This window comes from Cyprinodon tularosa, unplaced genomic scaffold (assembly GCF_016077235.1).
Source record: "Cyprinodon tularosa strain WSP-4 unplaced genomic scaffold, ASM1607723v1 ctg297, whole genome shotgun sequence".
In the NCBI taxonomy this organism is placed as follows: Eukaryota; Metazoa; Chordata; class Actinopteri; order Cyprinodontiformes; family Cyprinodontidae; genus Cyprinodon; species Cyprinodon tularosa.
Window position 1 is genome coordinate 5,479 of NW_024039004.1, and position 16,165 is coordinate 21,643.

Here is a 16,165-nt window from a genome sequence, read left to right on the forward strand (position 1 = left end):
GAGGGCCAGTAGTGAAAAAGGTTTCTAGTGTGCCATAGTGTTCCTGATATCCTGATCCTGTTCTGCCTCTTATACACTGAGCGAAGACAGGAACAAGGCACGCTCAGAAAGCAAGATTTACCATACCATAGTGTTCCTGTTATCCTGACCTGTTCTGCCTCTCGACTACTGAGTTCAGTTCTGCCCCAATTCAGTGGTACTTTCATCTGAAGGTTAACTAATCTGTTGAATGCATTTTTTGATGTGATCAAAAAGTTGCTATATTTATCGAATTTCATTTAAAATTTAAAGCCCATATTTTGATCAAAATGACATGTTTCAAATGTTACATTTAAGAAGCTAGTTATTCACACACAGCTTTTTCAATAGAAATTTAATGGAAGGTTATACAGTATAGAAGAAAAATGTGCAAACAAAAGGCCACCAGAGATTTCTTAGCACCTCCGCTGGTCCAGAATCTGATTACCTCTATGTTACTCCAGGGTGATGTAGTTGATGTGATAGGAGCTCTGACTCCTAGAGACTGAAGCCCACAGAGGATTTTCTATGATTGTTTTTTAATGTATACAAAACAACTGAATTCTAGTGAGTTTCGCTCATAAAGAGAGTTGAAAAATACATTGTGAGAATCTGAATTATATACTTATAGGTATTCACCTTAAAGCAAATTAGGGAAATGTTTTAATGTTCCAATTCATTGAACTTCCACCTTCTTCCAAAGTTTAGTTGCTGTCTTCAATCATTAAAGCACAGGCACAGATTTGACAACATGTAAAGAAACAACAAAATAAAAATGATTTGTAGCAAATTCCTAACAAAAAATATTACACTGTCCTTGTCCTTGCTAACTGTTTTGTTGTGCAACACATAGCAGTAAATGCTCAGCATTTATTTATAAAGTATAGCTGAACTGCAATATTGTTTGATATGCAGAATCGGGTGCCTATTTAGTCCTCTTTAACGTAAACTGACAATCACTGACAATCCTAAACACATTTAAGACAAGCAGAAGTTGAAAAAGCCACAGGGTAATCACGTCTATCAGCTACACTCCTAAGGGTGTCTGACAGGTGCTCCCTGTTGGGCAGATTAGCCCTGCCGATCAGGACCTGAATCCAGCAGAAATTGTCCAAAAAAGCAAGTAACAGCTCCTTATACAATGAAACAAGCTCAGCTGAGAGGGACTTTGATAAATCAAGCTTATTTAGCACTAATAAGTTCTTAGTGCAGCAATTTCAAACTCGTGTCCTCAAAGGCTGGCGTCCCGCAACTTTAAGATGCGCTTTAACAATGCAAAACAAATATGGCTTATTAACAGGGCTCTGTAGAGCTTGACTGAAATCTGGTGAGGCTGTCTGGCAATTGGATTTAAGTGCGTAAGAAAAGGGATGCATCTAAAAATTGCAGGACACTCAACCTAAAGAATTTGAGTATGACCATACTGGGTACCAGCGGAATAGGAATCTGAAAACCAATCCTAATGCAAATGTAGAAAGATGAATGAGGAGGAAACCCAGTGAACATGTCAGTTTAGAAGTTGATGCCACAGCCATATTATCCAAGCAGAGTTAAATCTAACACTTCTATGATTTGCAAACTGCAGGTGACACCTGATAAGACTTAAAGTGTCAGGCTTGATGTTTTAAATATAATCCATACAGGTTACCGGTTAAGATTAAAAAAGACAAAGACAAACATCTCAAGGTGATTTTAATGACAAAATGCGTACATAATACCTTTTTATTGTAACTTGTCATAGGAGACAATAGCTAAACCTATATATATATATATATATATATATATATATATATATATATATATATATATATATATATATATATATATATATATATATATATATATATATATATAGATTTACAAGTTAAAAATTTGTAAGCACAAAAATTTGAGATTCTGTTGACATGTGTCTTCCTAGATTTTTTTGAAGGCCATTCTATATTTTCTGATCCATAATCCTGAAACCTGAGCAAATCAAACATAGAAATATAGAATCTGTTGAAGTGACTTTGGAATTAATTTTTAGTAAAATACTATTAATAATGATTAATTATTTAAGGAAATAAATGTAACATTCATAGCTTGAAACAATGACTTGTACGCGTGTGTAACATGTATTCTATGTCTTGTATTCTATAAAAACTGTCCATTTTTAAATGTCATTCACCAATAGTTGCATTCTGTCTTTTCATCTACTGCAACAAGATAGTCAGGAAAATAGTTCTAATTAGCCAGATGGTATTTTCATTTTACTTCTTTGTCAATAAATGGTGCGTGTGCCTCTTTGAGCGTTGATGCTGCATGTGCTTTGTAATTATTTGAGTTAGGTACCCCTGGGGAGGATGACAGTGATTATCAGTAGATTAATTATTCACAGCCAGTATCTGTTTTTGTACGCTTTAAAAGATCAGTTCTACCAGAAGAAGAAATATTTCCAACCCTTTAAAATGCAGACTTAAGCATTTGTGGTTAAAAAAAAATAGCCACACTGTACTCTGTATGACACAGTTTTATCTCCAACTGACTTGACTTACCTCTTTGGTTTTTATTATTACTTTTCTACATTTTATATATCAGTATGACCACGTGAAAGCAGCGCATTAGCTTTTTTTTCTTTGCAATTAATTCCTGCATATCGGTCACATTATTTTTCAGAGTTAGATTACTTCTTCCTGCATGCTCTGCTTTTAGTCTAATCTTGATGATATTCTGATGAAAACTGCTGTTCTTGCTCCCTTTTAATCATATCTACACTCCAGCAGTCTGCCTGCCTACAGCTGCCAGGCACCACTTCCCATGTCTGAAACAATCTCTCACTCTCCTAGCTGGCAGTCAAAGGAGTGGTGGGGGTAGGAAGTAGGATAGATGGAAAGCATATTCGTTTGGCTTCGAGTCACGTTCATAGTGTCCAGCATGTAGTGCAATTTAACAGGGAAAAAAAGGTGGCTTTAAAATGATCATGTTTTATGCAAAACTGTGTGGGAGATGAGCACTTATACCCAAATGCTTGCATTTGTATTATACATATTATTTAAAAGATGTATAATCCACATGTAGAGTTCTGGAATTTTTGGTTTCTCTGCAACATTTCCCTGAAATGTTCCTACAGAAAGTGAGATAAAAGCTAAATGAATAGAGATCTAGAGAGAAATGTAGGATATCTTTAGTGAACAGTATAACTGATAATTGTTTTCCTTTCTGTGTAGAGTTGACAAGTGTTTCTTCAGGACCAGGACCTTATGGTGAGTCCTTTTTAAAAAAAATGAACAACAATACACATCACAGAATTGTGTTTAATGTTTCAGTTGCTTGAAAAGTCTTTTAGTAATGTTGGATCTCTCAAATCTTTAGAGATGTAAAAATCTATTGTTTTTACATGGCAGTCCTAAAATTCAAAGGGAGTTCAGCATCATCATTTATTTTTGTCCTCTGCAGCTTTATGTTGCTGAAATATTTTCTCACATCAATCAGAATCAGATTAAACTTTTATTCAACCAAAGTGTATTTTACCCTTTCATTCCTCTTCATGATTACTTGGGAAAAATAACCTAAAATATTTATCAAATTTATTCAAAGTCTTGTTGGACTATATTCATCTTGATAAGCTGAAGAAAACAACAATCCTAATCCTCTTTATTGAATAATTGCTTTGACATAAAAAACACAAGGAATTGTCTGAAGTGTAAATGCTAGCCAGAATTGTATTCATTCATAATCAACATAAAGATAATCAACTGTGATAAAAAAAATCTAATTATTAGAAAAATCAAAAAGAGCTCATAATCAGTTTAATTTAGATGTAAATGTATCAAATCTAAGTCATATTGACAATTCTTTAAATGAATGATATAAACTTTACTAGAAATCTCAATGTAACATGAAGTGATAGCACTAGTTCATCTTCTAAGTAATGGGGGGAAAATTAACAGTCAAATACAAATATCTGAATTCTAATTATATACCTGAATAACTAATTCCTAAATTATGAAGGGTTTATGGTGTGATAGTAATTCTGACAACTAAATACTGGAAGGAGTTTTTAGGTTAGCCTGAGATTTTTGTCTCCAGAAATAAAATCCTGCTGTTTTACCCAACGAAACCAACTTTATATTCTAGCTGATCTATTCTAGTATGAGTCTTATGCTGAGGATTTTGTAAATCTTGGTGCAAACTGTGCTTTTAAGGCTCAGATTGTGCCTTTTCAGGTTTTGGTGGTCCCCTGCAATTATAATACGTAAGATACAATGGGTAATCGGATTGAAATGATGAAATGATAAAATAACCTTTGTGAAAGATTTGCCGAGGCACAGACCAGTGACAGGTTTTGTGGAACAGATGTCAGTATTTTATGTTCCGCAATTATTTCAACCTGACGCAGACATGGAGCTGATACAGGTTTAGCTTGTATTTCTGATTTATTTAAGTTTTATAAAATTTCCAAGAAGTTATTCTAAACTCAACCGATTACTGAAAATAACAGAAACTGCCTTTTTTGAAAACAATATTAACAAAAAAATGTATTTGCATTGAAAAGTGCAACCCTTTCACATTTGCAGTTTGGTACCAGGGTTAGCGACACTACTATTAGTCATGAAGTAATTTAAAAGCTGAAGAGTGAAAGCACATCCAGCAGCAGGATGCTTTTATCTCTCCTTGATTTCAGTGATAACCTTATGTGTTGAGTTTTGTCAATGGATTTAATGCAATTTCCAAATAAAAAAGTGAAACGTAATGAGATTCATTTTCAATGGTTGACTAAGCAGAAGGAGGGCAGCAAAATTAATTGGTATGCCACTTTAGGTGTAAGCTATTAATTGTAATCTTAAAATGTACTTTTTCTCAATTATTATTTGCTAACTTTGGTAATAATATGAATACTTAAATAAGGTAAAAGACTAGAAAGATTTGCATTTTCAGTTGTAAAACAATAAAACAGCTTGCCTTCTATCTCTTTTGGTAGATAAAGATATTTTTTACTGATATTGTAATTCTTGGAAAACTCAAGAAGTCTTAAGACTTTTTTTTTATGATGTATTATTAGAAAATTGAGAAAGAAGAGCGTGTAATTATTCCTCCCACAGCAGGTATCTACCAGCATGTAAATCATGTACCAGTGCAGAAACAGATGGTTTCAGACTGGGAGCAGAAGAATGTGTGCAATACCAGCTGGTCATGTAAATGACAAGCCTTTAAGATCTCCATCTCCGCATGGATTCACAGCATAGAATAATACCATGTATTAATACAATGAATTAATACAATATATATATATATATATATATATATATATATATATATATATATATATATATATATATATATATACACTATATTGCCAAAAGTATTTGCTCACCTGCCTTGACTCACATATGAGCTTAAGTGACATCCCGTTCCTAATCCATAGGGTTCAATATGACGTCGGTCCACCCTTTGCAGCTAGAACAGCTTCAACTCTTCTGGGAAGGCTGTCCACAAGGTTTAGGAGTGTGTTTATGGGAATTTTTGACCATTCTTCCAGAAGCGCATTTGTGAGGTCGCACACTGATGTTGGACGAGAAGGCCTGGCTCTCAGTCTCCGCTCTAATTCATCCCAAAGGTGTTCTATCGGGTTGAGGTCAGGACTCTGTGCAGGCCAGTCAAGTTCATCCACACCAGACTCTGTCATCCATGTCTTTATGGACCTTGCTTTGTGCACTGGTGCACAGTCATGTTGGAAGAGGAAGGGGCCAGCTCCAAACTGTTCCCACAAAGTTGGGAGCATGGAATTGTCCAAAATGTCTTGGTATGCCGAAGCATTCAGAGTTCCTTTCACTGAAACTAAGGGGCCAAGCCCAGCTCCTGAAAAACAACCTCACACCATAATCCCCCCTCCACCAAACTTTACACTTGGCACAATGCAGTCAGACAAGTACCGTTCTCCTGGCAACCGCCAAACCCAGACCCGTCCATCAGATTGCCAGATGGAGAAGCGCGATTCGTCACTCCAGAGAACGCGTCTCCACTGCTCTAGAGTCCAGTGGCGGCGTGCTTTACACCACCGCATCCGACGCTTTGCATTGCACTTGGTGATGTATGGCTTGGATGCAGCTGCTCGACCATGGAAACCCATTCCATGAAGCTCTCTGCGCACTGTTCTTGAGCTAATCTGAAGGCCACATGAAGTTTGGAGGTCTGTAGTGATTGACTCTGCAGAAAGTTGGCGACCTCTTCGCACTATGCGCGTCAGCATCCGCTGACCCCGCTCCGTCAGTTTACGTGGCCTACCACTTCGTGGCTGAGTTGCTGTCGTTCCCAAACACTTCCATTTTCTTATAATACAGCTGACAGTTGACTGTGGAATATTTAGGAGCGAGGAAATTTCACGACTGGATTTGTTGCACAGGTGGCATCCTATCACAGTTCCACGCTGGAATTCACTGAGCTCCTGAGAGCGACCCATTCTTTCACAAATGTTTGTAAAAACAGTCTGCATGCCTAGGTGCTTGAATTTATACACCTGTGGCCATGGAAGTGATTGGAACACCTGATTCCAATAATTTGGATGGGTGAGCAAATACTTTTGGCAATATAGTGTATATATATATATATATATATATAGTACTGTTCATATATGATATTCAACTGATGTGTCAATAATGTAACATTTGCAAAGGTTATCAAAATTAAATTGACATCATGATAAACATTAACCACTACTGACGCTATCCTGTCAACATTTGACAACATGAATGAATGCTGACTGAATTATAATTATTTTATATTTTCTACACTGCTAAATGTGCTTTTCTGTGTTAACCAGATGTTGCAAAAAAAGGGAATAATTAGGGTAATTTTAACTTACTGTAACCACCCATAGCGAATTTGCTTTGTAATATAGTTTCTTCCCAAGTATGTGAATCTTGCAATATTTTCACATTTTGTCACATTCAAACCACAGAATTCAATGAGTCTTTAAGCTATTTATAATAATCAGACCATAATTGGTTTTGGGATTTTGAAATAACTGCAGTATGCAAAAATATAAGTCAATGACCCCAGCTCTCCTCCAGAGGATGACACAGTCTACATCGATGCAAATATATTGACAGTTCTGTGAATGCCTTATGGGTTTGTTAGAAAACCTTAGTAAGTAAAAAGCATCATAAAAACCAGGGTTTATCTTTCAGCAAGACAACACAGAAAAAAATTAGCAAGAGTTACAATAGCATTAAAATCTCTGTGTTAAAGTCACCTGGTAAAACTCTAGCCCACACTTCAAAATCTGTGGTCAAACTACAAAATTATATATTTGTAAGAGGCTATTTTGCAAAAAAATGAACGAGAAATACAAGCTCTTATGGAAAACAACACAATGCTATGTGTCAGTGGTCCCCTTTGTAGCATTTAACATAGCATGTTTTGTAAATAAAAAGCTTAAATATAATATGGTATTATTTGAAAGTGTTGACTATGAATAAAATTAGATAAAAATGAACTAAGGATGTAGAATTAAAACATTTCATAATTAAAAAAGCGTTTTCTGCCCAGTAATGTTTTGACACATACAAGGAATTTGGTTCAGTGCTGAGGTGCTAAACATAGACAAGCACACATATAGTTAACATACATTAATATGGAAATATAAAAGTTGTAATTGGAGCTAGACATGCTTTTGTTATTTCAACCCATTGCTAACCTATGCACAGATTAGTCTGGTGGTTTACACACCATCTCCTCTAATGTCTTTCCAAATGTTGAACATTTGTTCGCTCCCACACACTGATAGAATCAAAGCCATAACCTAAACTGTCCACAGCTCCTCCTTGAGATGGATGTAATGCATTTCTAGCCTATTGTCGCCTGGCAGGAAGATAATCAGGATATTCTAGAGAGCGATTTGACTTTTTGTTTACAAGTCTGTTATCCAGCTTGCCAGCAGCTGGAAAATTGTGGCCTGCTGTTGCTATACATCAAGTGGACCATAAAATTAGACAAAAATTGACTCCTAATGAGTCTGAAAAGGACGAAGGGAGGGCTTATTGGTAAGAGGAAATTGAAGGTTCAAGGATGATTCATTTTCATTGTGAGAATACACCCTCCCACAATGGCTGACTTTTATTATGAGGATTTCAGTTTCTCCATATTGCACACAGGTCTTCAGCAGATGTTAACAATATCTCAGGGCAGGGTTGTGCTATTGCTATCAATCCACAGCACAGATTGCAATCACTGCAAATGATCATCCCTGAGTAATGATGTCAATCGTGCAAAGAATTTGTTCTAGGCAGCATCAGAATGTAAAAAACTTAAACCAAGACTTTTCCAATGTATTTATTTTTAGGTGGTACTTTATCTTTGTTTAAGGGCAAATCTTTTATCTGCAGCGTTCTTGAAAAAGAGCCTTTTGGAGGGAACTTTGCAAAGCAGTTATCTTCCCTTTTTTATGTGTGATGTCTTCTGAAAAATATCACAAAGAAAGACACCTGATTGCAGCACCAAACCCCAGCGTGTCTCTAAAACCTGCTTTACTGAATGCTCTGTTATTTGCCACTGCTTTCCATTGCCACTTTTCTAAGCCTGCTTGATGCGCTGTAGGTGTTGTCTGGCTTTTTTTTTTTAATCCCCCCATGGCTGCTCCATCACTACATTCCACCATTTGATTTGTGCTGACATAACTTCAGTTCGTTCTCCTGACTTATTTGAGTAAAGGGATGTTGTGAAAAGTAAGAAAACGGGTCTTTGACTGCACTAAACTGCTCTCAGCATGGTGCTTGCATTTTAACTGTCATTTAAAAGTTCTTCCACAAATTGAAGCTCTTATCCTATTCACTGTGAAGGCATATTTGTTCAAAGCATGGAAAATAGTATATTATATTAGTTTGTTATGGTTAAAGCTGCTGTCAGTGAAGTAGTGAACAGAGCTCAGGATCATGACTTTTCATTAACTTAGGTGGTCAAAGACACCCACTTCCAAGAAGCTCCATTTCAGGCTTCGGTGACTTGCAAGGAACACAGCTGGAGCGGCATCTGTTGCTTTGCAGCCAACACCGGGGGTCTGAGGCAGCGTTTTGACAGATGTGAGATCCTGGGTGTTAATGAAGTGGTCTTCTGCCTGTTAAAGAAGTGGGAATTAGCTGGAGAGGCATCTAATTGGGGATGTGTGCTGTTTCAAATGGCGGTTAATGACCATTTCCATCTTAATGTAGGGGCGTAAAGTTTCGTGAGTGGAAATAAATTAAGGAATTGCAGCCACCTGTGGCTAAGTGGGGAGACTAGATTTCTCTGTGTTAGCTTTCATAGCTTTACGGTAATTGGAACAAAACATCTACATCTGTCATATTAGCCAGGGGCCAACATGGTTCTTATTTGAAATAACAGTCAAATCAAAATATTAATAGTCAGAGCAACATCAACCATTGTATCATGGACTCCCTCGATGACTGGATACCTTTGATTTTGTCTCACAGATAGTAATCTAATAGATAGGTAATGGCTTTGCAGAGAACTAGATCAAACTGATATTACTGTCTACTCAGGCCTCATTGAGAGTCTTACCACAAGCCACAGAGTTTCACTTTCCACCAGTTTTTCTAGAGCAGCATTTTTATTTGTGGATATTCAGTTCATTTATTCTGCATACAGCATACATTTGATTAAAGTGTGTCGGACGAGGAGGACATCTGAAAGTTCCACCAGACTTTGCAGATCGGACTTTAACACCTCCCTCGAACAAAAAAACAACACTTAGATCCAATAGGACAAGTATAGAGAGCTTGTGTGAGTCCAGATAACAACTGTTATTCTTTACAGTCTTCAATAAAAACATGCTATTTTGATATTTAGCTTTGGAATAGTAACCAAAATTCACAGGGTTGCCTTCATGTACTAAGATAGCAGAATATTTCAATATTTTCTGGATGTCTTAGTATTTTTAAAGTCGTAGGGAAATCATATTTACATGTCAAATCATTCTGGCTTAAACATATATATAAATGTACTTTTTATCAGACAATATTGTCCCTACATTTATAAAATTTCTTAGTTTTTTTTTTTTAAATCCTGTTTTAAAATCTAAGTCTTTTGTTATTTTATGCCTTAAACCGTAAAAAAAAAAAAATGCTTGTTTGGTAATACTTTGATCTAGCCAAGACAGAAATGTCATTATCGACAAGACAGAAATTTATTATAAAACACTCTAGATATGTTTAAACCAAAAGATGAACTCTGTGAAGTAATTATATTAAGCATTCAATAATATTTTACCTGAACCAAAACTACATATATCACTATTACGTATCAAACTCAACTTAAAAACAGCCGAAGCACACAGTAGATGAGGCTGTGCATGTATTAAATGCATGGGGGACATGTGTTATTGCAGTGTTTTTAAAGAAAAAATGTATATGTTTACATCTTACAGTTTAGTTTAAGTAGGGTTAGTGGAAGCTTTGAACATGTTTAATTCAATTCAATAGGGGCAACACAGTAGAACCATGTTTGTCTCTTCCTGCAGGCTTTGGCTGCAGAGCTGCGCTTGAATCCCTATCAGTGCTTTGGGCGAGAGAGAGGCTCGCTCCTTCACTACTTGCTGAGGAAGATCATCAAGTTTAGAGCAACTTGTGCCAAAGTCTGTAGAAACAGAAAGAAGTCACCTAATTTGTGGTGTGTAACTTTATTGGGGGAAAAAAGTCACTAGAGGGCTCTAAAAAGATCTAAGTTGGCATAAGTGCATTAAACTGAATTGTCCCAGACTGTTTCATGAGGTAATTTTCTAAAATCATTCTGTTGAAGCATAGTTGAATGGTAATGTTTTTCAAACCATTTTTAATTTATCAGATTCAAGTTATTTCTGTGATCATTGTTTTTATCTCATTAAAAAGACTTACCATCAGTTGTGTCTATCTGTGTAGTAGAGCCTGACTGATATAAGATTTTGAAGGCAGATACCGATGTCGATCTTGGGGCCTTTAAAAAAACAGATATCTGATATTTAGGCCGTTATCAGATATTGGCTGATAGCCAATGTACAGTATATCGGCAAGAATATAAACAAAAACTGAACATGGACATACGAGGGATATGCACTGACCGGCCAACTATAGTCCAACTGATATTCTCAAATTACCTAAAAATATGATTCAAGAAAAAGAAACAAAAAATAGAACTGTAGAATTGACATAAGTAACTTTAATTTGAACAGTGTCAACATGAGTGTCAACAATATGGTGTGTTTTTTGTTTTTGTTTTTGCCTTGCTGGTCCTGGAGCCCTGACTAGCTTTAACAATGCAGATGCATTGCTTGAAAGTTTTTTAAACTATTTAAATAGTTATCACCTTACTCTGTGCTGCCATGAGAGATTAATGTAGCCTGATATTCAACATGTAGGTATAGAGTGATTAGCTTTTATTAGATGATACATTTTGCTGAAATGTAGTAAGATCCAACAAATAACTTTAGCTTATTTCCTACTCAAAATACATCATAGTTTTAGTTTCAAAAATGTAGGTCGCAGTTAATTGTTTATCTTAAATGCATGCATGTAAATGTGCCTCTCTGACAGCTTAATTTGCCATTTGTTTTGCATCCAGTGGTTGCTGCTGCCACTTTAAACAGCTGGAGGCCACACTATATCAAGCCACACAATAAGTTTAATCAGCTAAATTCTCACAAAGGCTCCCAGAATGCAGCACAGAGGGGTTCCATTTAATCAACCTTCTAATGAGTCACATAGGCTTATCTTCATTTACCAAACAAGATGAACATTTTAATTGTATTTCAAGAGAACAAGTCTTTTGAAAAGACACAGATCATTTTTACATTTCCTTCCATCAATTCCTCCAAGAGATCAAGCCGAAAGCTCTAGCTAATCTTTATAATCTAGATATAGTACCATGTGCTCTCTTGACTGAGATATGGAGAAGTTTTGCTTCAGCATTTTTTCTCTTTTTTTTTTTACAGAAAGTCCTGTTTTAAAGCTGAGCGAGCAGCTCGGATCTTGCAGAGAAGCACATTTGCATATTCATAGACATTTCTGCTCAGTTGTACTGTTGGATTTCACTCAGTCATTTAGTTTCATATCGACACGTTGGGAGCAATAATGAGCTTGGTTTTGTACTCTAAAAACAGGAGTGAACTAAAAAAAACAATCAAGTGTTCATATCTTTGTTCCTCAGTGTTGCTATTTTCAACTGCAGAATACAGCAGAGGCCCGTACCACAAGGCGAGCCCAACATAGCGGGATTTCTTCCAATTCAAAACAATGACAACCATGATCAGGATTACCTCGGAGCTGAATATCAACTCACTAACTTAATCCAGCTTGATGTACGTATAGATTGGCGGGTTTAAGGTAGCAGACCATTCATAATAATGAGTGCAGAAAGATGAGTACCATATTTCTCCTGAGAGGAACAAAACACATCTTACAGAAATATGGAGAGGATAAACAAGTATCCTTAATATAAAAAAATCAAACAGGGTCGCATGGCAAAGAATTGCTGACTGCGTAAATGCATAAATTATGTACATATTGTCATCTAACAGAGCCATGCATCCTAATTACTGTACTACAAATTAATCAAATCTCAACCCCAGATGTAACCCCCTCAGGAGTGAATAGGACATGGATGCAGAAAACCCCCCACAAAACATGATTTCATATGGTTAGTTGGACTTTTTGATTCAATAATGTATGGGCTACTATGAAGCTAGAAGCTGATGCCATGATTGCATCATATTAATACAAGAAGTGATCAGTTCAAATGAAATCATCCTAATTTTTGAGCTGTGACAGAATTTGTTTCCCCTCTTTTTTTTCAACTAGCATTCCTACCTTTCCATTTATACTGTTATATCAAACAAGAAAAAACATATATGTATTTGTATATTTTTGGCCAACATGTATTTAATAGTCTGATGTTCATAATGCAATGAATATGAAATTTCACAGAAGTCTAGGTATCAACATCCACTCACCTGCGATGACATAAACATCCTTCTGCTGTTGATGCATTCATTCATCAATTACATCAGGGCACTGGACACTTGAGTGACAGCTCAACAGACTACATTTTTCCCGAGCTGCTCAAATTCACCCGACGGTGGACATGACTCACTCCTTTGGGTCGAACAGCCAACACACCATTCTAGGACCTGGAATATACATGTAGTCAGGTGCTATACCGAGATGTGCATGCCTGCCGAGAATTGCATTCCCTGTCGTGGGAACGTACTTTGCTCTATGCTCTCACACACTGAAATACACTGCGTTGTATTAACATAGGTTTTTGGTTGGATACGGGTTGCAACGTTGGATAAGCAAGAGGTTGATGCAACATGAAAAGCTAACATCAGTTAACTGTAAAGTTTTTAGCATCAATCTGACTTTGTCTTTTTGTTGGTTTCATGTTGTGTTGGCTAGTAGCTTTCAAATTTAGAAATAAAGTGTCAGAAATTATGTAGAATGGTTTTGATAGCAAAAGCTAGATATATGCCATCCTTGCAGCAGAGATTATATTCATCGGACACTGGCTGTAACACATAGGGCCGGATTTATCAAGATCCAATTTTGCGTGCAGTAATTTGCGCTCGCAAACTGGAATTTTGCGCGAGGGGCTGAACCATGGTTTGCGGGTGATTTAACAAGAGCGATTGCGTAACTGGTGGCAGGTGCAAAACTGTTGGAGACGCCCTTTTTAAATGATGGTTTTGCGCGTTTTGTGGTTTGCGGCAAAGTAGTTTGTAGTTTGTACAAACTAGTGCATTAAGAAATTTTTATCTTACAGTAACACCCCCACCCCCTCCAAAAATAAATAAATATATATATATATAAACTTTGGCAACCTTTATTCCCTAAGGTGGTATGTGGCTGAATTTCTACTTCACTGCAGTAAAAAAAAACAAAAAAAACAGGTGTTTTGTATTGGCCTGTAGAAAAATGCACATACCAAATGGCTCACAAGAAGTGACTGTGGATAAGATTACTGCGCGTACGCATCCCCGCAGCATTGGCATGTTGCTCCACAGGCGCAAGGAGGGAGGTCGGAGTTCTCCGGTAGGGCGTCAGGGCATTTAGAACGTCGGACAGCACTTCTGAAAAACGAGATTGGGAGATCCCAGATGCAAAAAAGTGCAATGTTGCAAGGAGTTTTGTGATATCAGGTATTGCGTGGGTCCTCCTTGTGGCTGGCTCCAAATCCATTCGGAGTTTCCCCAACAGCTCCAAAATGGCAATGCTGGATAAACGATATGTTTTGATGATCGTTTCCTCGTTCATTCCAAAAATATTCGCACGGAGTGAAAAAATGCGTTCTCTGCATCTCTTTGCTTCATTTCGATGTCTCCTTCTTGCGACAATAACCGCTGCCATGTAAGCGCAATTACGCATACAGACCATTTGCACCTTCTTTTGAAACGTGTTAAATATAGAGTCAGATACCGTTAGCAAAATTGCTTTCAGGTTTAATAAATCACTTTGCGAGTGCTAAATTAATATATTTACATGTTCTCCTCCCACAAGACGCACTTTTGCGTGTAAACGCCCCATATTGCATATTCATTGCAGAAAAAGTACTAAATGGATAAGAGGCGCTATTTAGCACGTTTTAAAGACCAAATCCTTTTAGCACGCTGTTGATAGATCAGTTTGTACATTTTTTAGCGTGCGCAGTGAAATAGCTCACGTTTTTATAGACGCAAACCTTTGATAGATGCGGCCCATAGACTCCAACAGGTACTCATCCTCTCCGTCATCTGGGACCGGGTGGCAGGGTTAGCAGTATCAGAAGAAACTCCCATAATTCCTTCTCTGCAGACACCAACAGAGCTGGTGGGGAGGTGCATAGTCCCTCCAGTGTGTCCTGTATGGGGCCAAAATTGTTGTTTTATTATTTGCAAATGTGTGTGGAGAATTGTGTATCTGTATCTTGTGTGTGTGCAGTGGGATTTGAAAATGTGTAAATGAGACTGTAAAAGTGTGAGGAGATTTGTGTGTCTAAAACAATCTGAAAATGTGTAAAACTACTGTGTGTAATCCGGTTTGAAATGTGTAAAAAATCCACAAATCTGTTTTCAATCTACAAAAGTGTACTGAGATTTACAAATCTGTAGCAAGATTTGCAAATGTGTAGATCAGTCTGAAGCATACACAGAGACACTTATGTCTGAAGTATTTTCGGTTCAAGAGATGGAAAATAAAAATACATTGAATTTTTTTTTACTGCTTTTTGGTTTTCAATTTTTTTTTTTTTTTTTTTTTTTATCATTTTGTCTAATTTATTTTTGCTCCTAATTAAATTGAGTGTTCAGTGAAAGGGCACATCATTGTTTCCCTAACAGCTGATTGGCTGCTGGCTTGATTGTTTACAGGGATTCAAATCAATCCTGAAAGCTGGCCTAGTATATATAGTACATTACCTTGGTGATTATCTTCTCTAAGAATGAATCCAGCTTTGAGTTACTGGAAAGTCAGGGTTGAACCTGAAGATGTATCGTTAACCCACTAATCCTGCTTCATGGTACAGACCTCTGATCTCCCCTGGCTCTAAGATAAAGTGTTGTTATTGATCTCCTGCTGTGATCTGATTCATGATGTTTTGAGCTGCTGTGTGTCTGGTACCAGTACTGGACCAGCCTGGACAATCAAGATGGTAACATGAATCTAGGTTTCACACAAGCACTCATGGAGAGTCCTAAGTGATGCTGCAGTGGCCTGATGTGAATCACCTTTATGTTGAGAAGATAGGATAGCAACATGCGGGTATGAATTTCGCTGGCAGCATATTGGAAACAATCTTTTTGACTGAACACTACTTCTCACATTAGAGCTTTATATGTATAAAGCTAATACAGAGGAATTACACTAATGATAGCTTAGTTCCCATAAACGGCCCATTTAGCCATGACAGGTCATAAATCGTAACAGGGAATGCCACGGTATGACAGAGATACCTCCATTAAGCACAACACAACCATAATGAACTGTGATCATTTCCTGCTGACATTCAACATGTAATTTCTGTGTGGTGAAAAACACCCTGCTGCTGATCTTTGTGTTCGTTTGACAGTTACTCACCCTGCGACATGGTTTGCTTTTTAAGATAAGTAACTGGAAATCTGATATCCATAAACCCTTTTTTTATTACATGCACCTGGATGACTTGAATGTCA